Genomic DNA, 12,191 nt, shown 5'->3' on the forward strand with positions numbered 1-12,191 from the left:
CCAAAAGGCAGAACCTTGAACATTTTGGACCCTCTAATTGTTGTTCATCAAATTTAACAGGATATTTAACAAGAGTATACACAATGAATGCAGTTGTTTTGGACATTAGCTTGCATTTTCTAGAATGAGCAGAACAAAACAAATCTGAGGTACAAAACCAATCAAGAGAACAAGATGTATACTTTCTTGAAAACAAAGCCTTCTCTAAAGGTGAGCTCCCAATAGGTATGTGAACATATTCCTTTGCATCCTTTTCAACTACTGGAGATGCAAGACTTTCAAACTCAACAAAATCCTCCAGGAAAAACTTCTTGCATGAGTTCAATACATGGTCAATATCCTAGTCAGCGTTGAAAATATCATTTCAATTCCGTAATAAGATAACTCCATGCCATTCTGAAGAAGAAAGTCTAGGAGTCTTTATCATGGAGAAACCTCTGTGATCTAAGACAATCCAGAAACCCTCAATGGTGACTTGTCTTTGATTGGAGACTTCCTAGGCATTTCCACACTTGTTGTTGAACAAGAAGTTATGGGAATTTTAGGGGAGAAGGCAACACAACCAGAAGCCCTTGTTGACACTGATGACAATCTTTTTCTTTTCTTATTAGGGGTTACCTGCTCTTGGGAGAATGCAGCATCCTTAGGTTCAGCCATGAGTGAAAGCACAATATGGCGTGAAAGTATGCACCTGACCTCACGAACAATGCCTCCTCACTTCGTATTTGCAAATCTATGATACAGCGCGAAAGTGGGCAAGCGACCTCAAGAACAATACCTCCTCGCTTCATATCAAGGGGTACACAAAATGGCACAAATTGACATATGAAACACCGAAAGTGGACCTCAACTCTAGCTAGGCTTGATAATTTGCACAAAAAAAATCATAAATGTCTAATTACTTGTTTGTATAAACTGACAAATATTTGCCACATGGAAAGCCATGTAGATAGCCACGTGGATGGCCCTTGCTAACTCTAGCCAATAAAACAGTGCCACGTATCGCCTATCCCGCAGGTATAAAAGATCGATGCCAACTTACATGGCTCACTTTTTGAATCCATGAGCACGAATACACAATAACTTTGAGATCAACAATTGTCACATTGCATTTGCAAATACGGCGCGAGTAGGTGATTTTTCAACCGACACTTCACTACATTCGCACCGTATCAAACATCCACAAATACGACACGAGTAGCTTCATTTCCAAACCGCACTTTACTCCTATCAATCATCCATATGTCATCCGTAAATACGGCGCGAGGAGCTTCATTTCCAACCCGCACTTTTCTCCTATCGTGCAATATCGGTCATCCGTATGTCATCAGCCAAATACGGTGTGACTACCTCGTTTCCGACCCGCGCTTTACTCTTATCGTGCCGTATCGATCATCCATGTCATCCGCAAATATGATACGAGGATCTTCACTTCCAACCCACGATTTTCTCATATCGCGTTATATTAGTCATCCATATGTCATCAGCAAATATGGCGCAATTACCTCATTTCCAACCCGCGCTTTACTCATATCGCACCGTATCGATCATCCATATGTCATCTGCAAATACGGTGCGAGGAGCTTTACTTCCAACCCACACTTTTCCCCTATTGCGCCGTATTGGTCATCCATATGTCATCAGCAAATACGGCGCGAGTACCTCATTTCCAACCTAGACTTTACTCCTATCGCGCTGTATTGGTCATCTGCAAATACGGCGTGAGTAGCTTGATTGCAAACCCATGCTTTACTCCTTTCGCACTATATTTGTTGTTTCTATTTGGGGTTTAAGGTTTCTTACTTATGGTTTTAAAAAGTTCTAACTTGTCTCATTTTCCAGCAGGTCATGGCTCGGACAAAGTAGAGTGCAATAAAGGTATATATAGACAGCAAAGAGAGTGAGGAAGAGACAAGGCCATCAGCTCCTTAATCTTTCCCTCCTAAGATCCTACCTACCCTTGGTTGCCCTCAGTCTCCTCCCATGGAATCTAAGGGCAATCTAGTACAAAGACAATGTCTTCTCCTACCCATAGTAAGCTCATCATGTACAGTCCTCCCCTACAACTACCAAGTTTCCAACCTCCTTTAGAGCCCCTATTCAACAGACAAAGCAACATGGACCCTCTTATGCCCATGGAAAAGAAGATCCTTCCAAATCCAAGAGAAAGAGAAAGTCTAGATTTTATTATGTTAAAAAATGTTTCAGTGAGATAAGGAAGGCACAAAGAGCTACACAACATGTGATTCCAAAGACAATATTTATCAAAGTTGTCAAAGATATTTCTTATAGATTATCAAGGGTGTCCATTGAATTTGGCATGCAAAAAAATGGTAGCTTGCAGCCATTCTTTACCTTTAGGAGGCTGTTGAAGACTTCGGTATTGATTTTATGAATGATGCTTACATTGCTGCTACGCGCACACTCATAGCTTGATTTTAATGAACAAACACTTTAGTATGGTCAACAGAATCAGGTATAGGTTCGACAAGGTATTGAGGCCCTTGCCCACTATTGATAAAAAAGCATTTGAGATCCTTAACGTTCCTCCAAAACTTTCTAGGAGAGCGAAATGGCTAGTGATTGAGAAGGTGACATATTTATACCCTACAAAGATTGCCCCCAAACAAGTGTTTGCCCATCAAGAATCCAAACAAGTGTCTGCCCATCAAGAATGACCATAAGAGATTATAGAGTCAAAGAATGAAGTTTGCAAGATGAAAATCGTTGTCCTTGATCCTATCAATCTAAAGAGAATGGGGGAGGTATGTGGGCAAATGGTTGTGAATGTCTCTTGCACTTCTTCAAAAGAAGACTATCTTAGTATTTCCCCTGACGAAAAATCCATTTTTGTTAAGAAAGATATTCAATTGTCAGATTCAATAGTCTTTTTTTGCATAAGATAAGGCTTTTTTACTCAAAAAAAAAAAATTTGTAGAATGATAGTGTTGTTCATTGCAACTGATATTCCTTTGTTTTTGCTATTAGTTTTAGTGCGTTGACTGCTTCTCTCAGCCAAGAAATCTCTAAAACTATATTTATCGTTGATCCACTGTTATCAATGGAATTGTTTTCAAGATCTCGTTCAAGCATAGAATTATTTTTCAAAACATTCAATCCAATCACAAACTACCATATGTTTTTTCCTTACGTCGAAAGGTATGTAATTTAACAAAGGGCTTAATGTATACTTCTTTGTAGTATGCACTTCTTACTAACATTTTACTTTGTAGAGGACGTTGGAGCTTAATATATATTGATATTCTCAGTAGAGAAATTATCATTATGAACTCTCTTAGTGGTATCCACGGTCAAGCAAAAATGTGCATTGAATACAATAATCCTCACTTTTTTTATTTTTTATTTTATTTTATTATCTTTTTTTTATAACATGTTTCCATTTACAGTGCTGGCAGGTTGGTTGGTTATCTTTTTGGACACCACATATGAGGATCTTACTGATCCTTAAAAACCATATAGCTTTCTCTTACAAGAAGTGCCCTTGCAAAATGATGCATATTCTTGTGGATGGAGAGTGATTTCAAATGTTTGTAGGACAATAGATTCAAATATTCTCAAGATAGATGAGATTAATGTAAATATCTTTCACATTCTTTTTTTGAGCAACATGTCTTTGAGTTTTCACAACTACTGCATTTTCATCACATTTTATAATCATTCCATTTCTTTGTTTTAACTCCCTATAAGTACGAACTATCACTGCCCTAACAACTTATTACAACTTGCCTTGCAGTGCCAAGATTACCCTGATTCATATACGTGCTGGATAAGAGATATATATATTAAGTTAATTTTAGATAGGGCAATCACGCCAGTCGACACCAACTCTCCTCCACTTAAATCCTTAACTAAGAGTAAGAGTAAGGCAAAAGGCAAGTCATCTGGAAAGACAAGTAAGGTAAGCTCCAAAAAGACAGAAATGCAAACACTTTCTTATCCATCTCCTCATGAGTCCCTTGAAAAGAAGAGGTCCCGTGTCCAAGTCAAATTCTTCAACCAACTAAAGAAAAAAGCCACTGCAAGGAGATTAGATATATTTTTTAAAAGTGATGAAGAAGTTACAAAGCTTAAAGAAGACAAATAGATGCAAATGAAGCAAGATCCTTGTATATCTACACTTGAATTTTGTAACTCTTCATTCAATGAAAAGCTTTATGTCAAATGTAAATGTCATCAATGTTTTCATATTTATGGCTCGAAGCTTACAATTGTGGGAGACAAGCAACTCGTACAAGAGAAATAACGTTTAGCTCTTTTCCCAACTATTTTACCGTTTCCTTTAAACTTATATTCTGGAACAGTCTAGCATCTCCAAGGTATCCCTTACATCTTTAAGATTCCAATTGGAAGTGATATTTACCTCCTTTTCTATAGCTTGCACCTTAAGATTGAAGGGCATGCAATTTGTATCTGAATCCAAGGGAATCCAAATGTCTAGTTTAAGTTTGTATCTCCTATATTCAAAACCCAAAGCAAGAGTTTGTTGTGCTATATTATAACACAGAGACAAGGATTGGGGGCATACAATACACCTCATGGTGTCGCCCTTATAGTCAACCTCTCTAGATTTCCAAAGCTTTCCTATAATGTTATCTAGTTTTGCTTCTGCAAAATTTCTACTTAGCCAAGATACTTTTGTTCTCTGTAAGTTTGCTATTTTGAAGCAGCCCACAAAGATATCTAAGGGGATAAACCATGACAAGCATATTCTTCTTGAGATCCTTCTAGCTGTCATGGACTTTTGAATATCTCTTGACATGTTTTGAATTTAAAACTATGCATGGTTGCCTTGTCAGGAACCTCTCAAATTATAGATGAGAGACTTGGTAATGGCAAATCCTCGATATGTCCATATGTACCCTCTTTAGAAGGAACCACATATTGTGCATAATATATAAAAATTCTTCTCTCACTAAAAGAACCAACGGTCTCATCAGCATATATAATGTCTGCAAAATCGCATTGAAAGTTCCACTCAAACTCTCCACAGGTTGCTATTTAGTACTTGTTGATGGAAATATATCTACAACCAAAAATTCGATATTAATACTTGCTTAAATGAAAAAAATATATCATATATGTTATCAAATTAAGACTTACAATGTGTCTGCTGGTCAACACATTCGTTAGGAGACAAGTGCATATCCTCGGCCATGTAAACATGTTACACTTTGACTAACCACCCTTCATGCATAATTTTGAAAGCAATGATACGCCCTTTCTAGTGATGTTTTATATTCTCTCTTTTTCTTCTTTTGACCTTGTGAGAGCCTTTGCAAGAGGGCAACATGGACACCCAATCGTTTATGCAAAAGGTTTTGGGCTCCCAATTTTCGTCTACTCCTTGGCTATAGACAGTGGAAGAGTTTATTAAACGAGACGGGTGCCTTTTGGATGCCATACTTAGATTGAATTCGCATAGAAAAGCACTCATTGAGAAAGGAAAATGAGCAAAGAAAGAAGCTCACCGAAAGAGATGAATGAACAAAGAAGAAATACTGAAAAGACTAATGAAAATATATTGGGGGCACCAAAAGCTCACAACTTTATCATAACCGATTTTGTCAGATTTTATAAGTAAATAAGGACTTTGAGACTACCAAAACATGTCAAAGTTTGGAGATTTTGACTAAAAGAGAGGAGAGAATCACGAAGTGGACTCTACTATCTCCAAAAAGGAGGAGACAAGAATACCATATTCTTGCATAAGTGGCAAACTCTCTTTGGCCCTTTCCTTAATCCCGTGATTAACAAAAGTGCATTTTTTGAAGCGTTTTTTGTCTTAATGCAGTGAATTCTCATGGATTTTGGTAAGTAGAGTTGATAATAAGTGACGGGATTCACTTGATGAATGATCTTGAACAACCCAAGTCTTTGATAATCTAGCTTATAGGAAGGAAGAGAAAAACATAAAGCTTTCCATAGAAACCAAACACAATCTAAGATGTTATAAGTTTAATGTTGCATCCATAGTTGATCGGCATTGTCTTTATATCTTTCTTGGGCTTGTTGAATACATGACTTTTAACTCCTTATGGATCTTTGACAAGTGTTTAGTTAGATTTATAACTATTGGATTCTTTGTCGGGTGACTCAAATAAATGTCCATGCTAGGGTGTCTTCCATAGAATGGAATTTTCCTAATAGAGGTATGACTAGGTATCATAAGCAAATTTAGCCAAGGGAAGTAAATCCACACAATTATCTTGATGGTAATTGATTGTATGTCAAAGATATTGTTCCAAGAATTACTTTACTCTCTCTCTCTTTATCCATTACTTTGAGGGTGGTTCGTTAAAGAGAGGTTTGTTTTGGATGCCTAAGAGCTTGAGGAAACTTCTACAAAAACTTGACACAATGTGTGGTCCTCCATCTGAAACAATGTCATCTAGTAACCGACTATAATAGTATATATATTCAAGGAAAAATTAAGATGTGTCTTCACTAATAATTATCTTGTGGGTGAAGATAAAGTGTGCCATATTAGTAAATCTCGGCCACCACAAGAATGGAGTTGAACCCCTTGGAGGTACGTAGACAGTGGGATGAAGTCCATTGGCATAAGGGACTTTGGCTCTGTTGCATGTATCACATGTGCATACAAATTCTTTGACTAATTTTTCACATTTGAGGCCACCAATAGTCTTGAGAGATGAGCTCTGTTATTTTATTAACCCCAAAATGTCTTGCCATTGGAAGGCTGTGCTTTGTTCGGAGTTTATGTAATTGAAGCAATCCGGGAGGTATATACAATAGCCCTTGACAATAGAGCGAGCCTTTAACTTCATAGAAGCCTTCAACACTTGTACACCCTTCTTGAAACTTTTGCTTGATATTCTTGATTCTTGGAAAGTTATTTCTTGCCTTGTAGGAAGGAAGCTAGATCTTCTAAACCTTTACTTGTTATTGTACAAAGTTGGAATTGTCCTAGTTCAAGAGAGTAGAATCCTTTTGGTCATGAACTATATCTTCTTTTTTAAGTGCAAAGGAAGATATTTCAAAGAGTTAATAATAGCCAAATGCTCCTTATCATGAATTTTATACTTTATTTCAATTGTTGAGAATCTTCTAAATTAAAAAGCCATTAGATGTACTCAACCACTATTGCCAGCTTTGGAATGGATTGCAGTAAGAGAAAAACTTGATGCATCAATCTCAAAGAAGAAAGACTTGAATGGATCTACATGTATCAATATAGGGACCATAGTGAAGACTTGCTTAAGTGTTTAAAAATCCTTCTTTGCATCAAAGCTCTACATAAATTTGTCGTTTCATGTTAGTTATATGAGTGACATTGTAATCCTCGAATAGTTCTTAATGAAGTTTTGGTAAAAGTTTGCGAATTTCCAAAGAGATTCACTAGTAAAATGGCACTAACATTATGAGAAATAATAGTATGGCTATAGCCAATAAGAGTTATTTCTTTTGGCTCATTAAAAGATACTGGGGGCAACCACATGTTCTGAGAGCTTGCTAAAAATAGGGCAACAAAAGACCTTTAAAGATACATGTTGCTAATTCTCAAGATACCATGTGGAAATAATGAAGAGAAGAGCTAAAGAAATAGGAAAAGAGTAAGAGTATACTCAGCATAAGGACAAGAGAACAAAGTGAAAGTACAATCTTGAGAAATGACTTGCATTACTAGTAGAGTGACGTGCCTTTATATAGGCTTACAAGTTGTGGTCTAGGGTGGTGATTTAGAGTGGTGGTTTTTATAAGTACCTTCCCACTACTGGTTTAGTGGACTAGTACATGAAAAATGTGAGTTCCTATGGTGCAATAGTTGTAGAGAGACTCTCCCTTTATTGATGAATACAAAGCATAGGATAAAGCATAATTCTTCGATGGAGGCCCACAATCAAATGGTATCCAATTGTTTCTGTGTGAAGTGCAATTCATGTGGTTAAAAAGTCATCATGTGTATAGTTTGCCAAGAGATCACCTTGCATAAAATCATATAAAATGAGGTTAACTCGATGAAGTCTTTAACACTTATGCTACGTTGATTTTGAAAAAATCAAACTTAAATCGTATGTGTGTAGCTCCAATAGATGAGCTAGGAGTAATTTTGCATTATAGCAAACTTTCCACCTACAACTATGGCCATAACTATACTCTTAACAAACCTATTTTGTTTGAAACACGCGCGCGCGCGCGCACACACACACACACTCTCTCTCTCTCTCTCTCTCTCTCTCTCTCTCTCTCTCTCTCTCTCTCTCTCTCTCTCTCTCTCTCTCTCTCTCTCTCTCTCTCTCTCTCTCTCTCTCTCTCTCTCTCTCTCTCTCTCTCTCTCTCTCTCTCTCTCTCTCTCTGTGGCTTAAATAACTAACTGCTTCATGTTGTCATGGTAGCTTTTTGTTGAATATGCTAGATAGCACCACTTTGTTTTGCCAAATCATACAAATTGAGACTCCAGTGGGATATACATAGCATAGAGAATACCATAATACACAACTCAAATATAAACTTAAGATAAAGAATACATCTCAAAGAGTCTCTTAGCTTTCATTATATGCCATTATTAGAAATTTTCACAACTTCCATATCGCAATCCCTAAACCAAGGGTACATGTCTACATATGATGTGCTTTGTTATATGTACACAAAAAAGAGTCCATTGTATGCATTTTGTTTTAGTTCATTAAATGGTAGATTTACAATAATCAAGCTACAAAAGTAAAAAAGAAGTGCCAAATCACTTGTGGGAAATCAAAAAATGCCAAATAGTGGAAGTATTAATACTTAACAATACCTTAAAACAATGTTCATAACTCAATAATTCACCTTATCATGAATATTTTTGAGGAATAATGTGTCCTCCTCGCTGAAAGGTGTAGCATGCAATTGTTTCCTTGTAAAGGAAATAACAACATCAAAACTAGGACTTAGCAATTCAAGGGTGGCATGATTCTCCTTATGCAAGTCAAGGTCCCTCTTATGAATAGTCCTCCTCTCTACCTCGCACCTTCAAACCTCTTGGCCCATCTTCTATACATTCAATCTTATTGTGCGAGAGTGGGGAAGTCCCTTGGACACGTAAGAGACCTTAAACTTAGACCAAAGGAACATAAACTCCAAAATCCCCCTTGAGGGATGTGAAGTCCCTAAGCGTTATTATGACTGTGGGAATGGGTGGCCAATATGCTTGTGTTCTAGAAGCACTCCACCACAAAGTCCTCAACTACCTTGTGTAGGTAGCCAAAGCTTAATCTTGCCAATGATAATCCAGGTTGTTTTCCTCAAAAATCTCCTTTACTATCCTTGTGAATGGAAGCTTTGGGATGGTAGAGTAGATTTGATCCATGATTCTCTTCAACTCATCTAGTAACAAAGTTGTGGTACTCATAATACCTATGTCGAGCAGTCACCTACGTTGTAGACACACTCTTTCTAGTGGAGGATAACTTTCACCCAATATGTGGATCTATCAACTAACGACATCATCCTCGTAGTCTACTTTGTACAAGCCATCTATAGAAATAGATAATTTGCTAGAATAGAAATTTAACCATCAAAAAGGGCAATTAATAGAAAAAATGGGGTCTGAGAGCTAGGATTGACACAATGGGATAAGGGGCCCCCAAAACTATAAGGGGTCCCTCTTTACATTGTGCAGGTCCTAAAATACACAACACAAGGAGGGATACCTAATACCCTTTGGGCCCTTAATCACATTGTGTGGGTGTTGGACCCACACAACCTAAGGAGAAACACCCAAAATGGGGGGGGTGGGGGGGGCCACATCTCAAGATTGTCCCTTCACCCCCTTATTGCATTGTGTTAGTCCTAGTCTAAGGGGCACAATCCCCATATTGTGTTCACAAAATGTTGATGTAGAACCTAATACAATTATGCATGTTTATTTGTAAATGGATTCTACAAATGATGTATAGAATGGAGGCTCAACAACCTAAGAGTAGTGAAGGTATTCTTAATGACATGTTGTTAGATTTCCTTTACCAAGCAAGGCAATAGCAACTCCATCGACAAGTATCCCAACTATTTTCGGTTAGTGCCTTGGTCGAGGAATGGATTAAGGATTCATGAAACTACCTTGAGGAGCATGAGACTATATTCTAGGAACCCACATCCACTAGAGAAGTGCATATATAGAGTGTCCAATATGTGCACACCAACAATGTCTTCACTGTGAAGAGCCCCTAAAGAGGAAGCTTAACCACGAAATGTTGAGGGTTCCAATAGAGATGAAGAAGGTAAACATTTTTTGCCTTGTTCTTAATTAGAAATGTTGTCTCATGGAGTATTTTCATGGGGTTGTTTTCTTTCTATATGTGTGGTAGGAAGTTGAAGGGAAAGGGTCAAAATAGGATGCAATAGATGCATATCAACATATTGGAGAATGAGGCCTAAGAGGTCTCTTAGCCATTAAATTTATACAATGAGAAAGAGAAAAGTGCTCAACTCGATATTGATGCTTTGAGAAGGGTGAACACAAAGGTTGCTCAATTGATGAGCAAGTAGCAAAGAAGGAAGATGGTGATGTTCCAACAACTTTGCTCCCCATCTTTCCTATTAGAAAAAGGTAATATGTTCTCCTAACTAATATTCAAGTCCTATATAGCATTAGGGAGGACTATTGCCTAACCATCATCGCATATAATCTTGAAAAAGATTTTGACTTTGTTATTCCAAACTAGGATAAGTATCTATTGGTAGATTTAGATGTGAACATATAGAATTCTATCATATTGCACAAACGTTGGCTATGATTTACAACAATGTATGCTAATACAAGTCGACCCTCCTCATGGAGGAATATATCTTGTCATACTACACAAACATTGTTCGATCCATTCCATCTCCTTTGGCCTTCTACCATGTCTAAGATTTGAGAGGTGGTGTTAATAGTCACGTGTGTTGTATAGTCGTCTCATGTCTATGAGCCTCTTTCTAAGCAAACAAGGACATTAGGAGCTCTAAAAGTATATTTGTTTATTAGTTCATTTATCACCAAGTAGTTTAGGTGGAGATCCTTCCCTACATTTATCACCAAGTAGTATGCTTTTCTCATTCCTCGATAGATATTGTTTAGCATGGCAAGGGAAATGTTATGAGGCATGCAAGCAACATTTACAGCCATTATTCTTGCATGGGAAGCATTCATGAGAAGTTTGATATATAATAATGTAGATTGAACAATTTCTTTGCTTCAACTATTTATTTGTTGCCCCCGCACTCCACACTCAGCTGTCCATTTTATCACCAACCCTCACCCTTCTGTTACTCATTGTCTTGCTTCCATCTGGTGCCTCCACTAATGGTTTGGATTGCAATATAGGGGTTGAGTGTTGCCACCTTGTAACGTAGCTTTGAGTTAGTTTTACTGCTTCAATTTTATCGCATTCTGAATGTCTCCACATTCTCTATCCACTCCATGTTCTTGTTCCTTTCCGCTACATACTCACACCTCCCTTCCTCCCTCCCTCTCTTTCCATGTTACATGTGCATGTGTGTATGTATGGGTGTGAGTGCAAATATATGCACAAATGTTTGAGGGCTAAGTAATGCAATTAAGGCTTTCTCAAATTTTCCAATAGAAGCCCTTACTAATCTCAACAATGCCCATAACTCCATGTAGAAACAACCATTGAGAGAGACAAAGAGTACATCCTCGACCACATCAATTTGTTTAAGTTTACACCCTATTGCACTTTCTAGAAGCATTGCTAGAGACAGAGAGTACATCCCCAATCACATCAATTTGTTTAAGCTTACACCCTACTGCGCTTTCTAGAAGCATTGATGCCATTTTAGAGTAAGTATGGTTGCTAGAAGGTAATGTGGACTTGATTTGTGACAACAAATCGGCAAATATGGATCTCGTATGAGGTAAATGCTTCAAATCTCTATCTTCTTGTCTTCAAAATAGGTTGCATATGATGATACATTCATTGGGATTAGAGTATGTCTTTATATTGAGAGTTTATCGATGCAATTTCAGCTAAACTTTTCCAGATTCTACACTACATGTTTGGCTTGGCAATTGATGATGCTTTGCTTCCAATTTATTCCTTCAATTTCAAATTTTTCCTTTTCTTTCTTGCAAACAACATTGAAAATGAAAGCTTGTCTTTCCATTAAACATGTTTCTTTTAAGTTTCTCAATGCAAAATTCCAAAGACGCTGGCCTAGTAGTTGAAACT

This window comes from Lygodium microphyllum, chromosome 4, assembly GCF_053477565.2.
Source record: "Lygodium microphyllum isolate KBCC chromosome 4, Lygodium_microphyllum_v1.1.10, whole genome shotgun sequence".
NCBI classification, from domain to species: domain Eukaryota; kingdom Viridiplantae; phylum Streptophyta; class Polypodiopsida; order Schizaeales; family Lygodiaceae; genus Lygodium; species Lygodium microphyllum.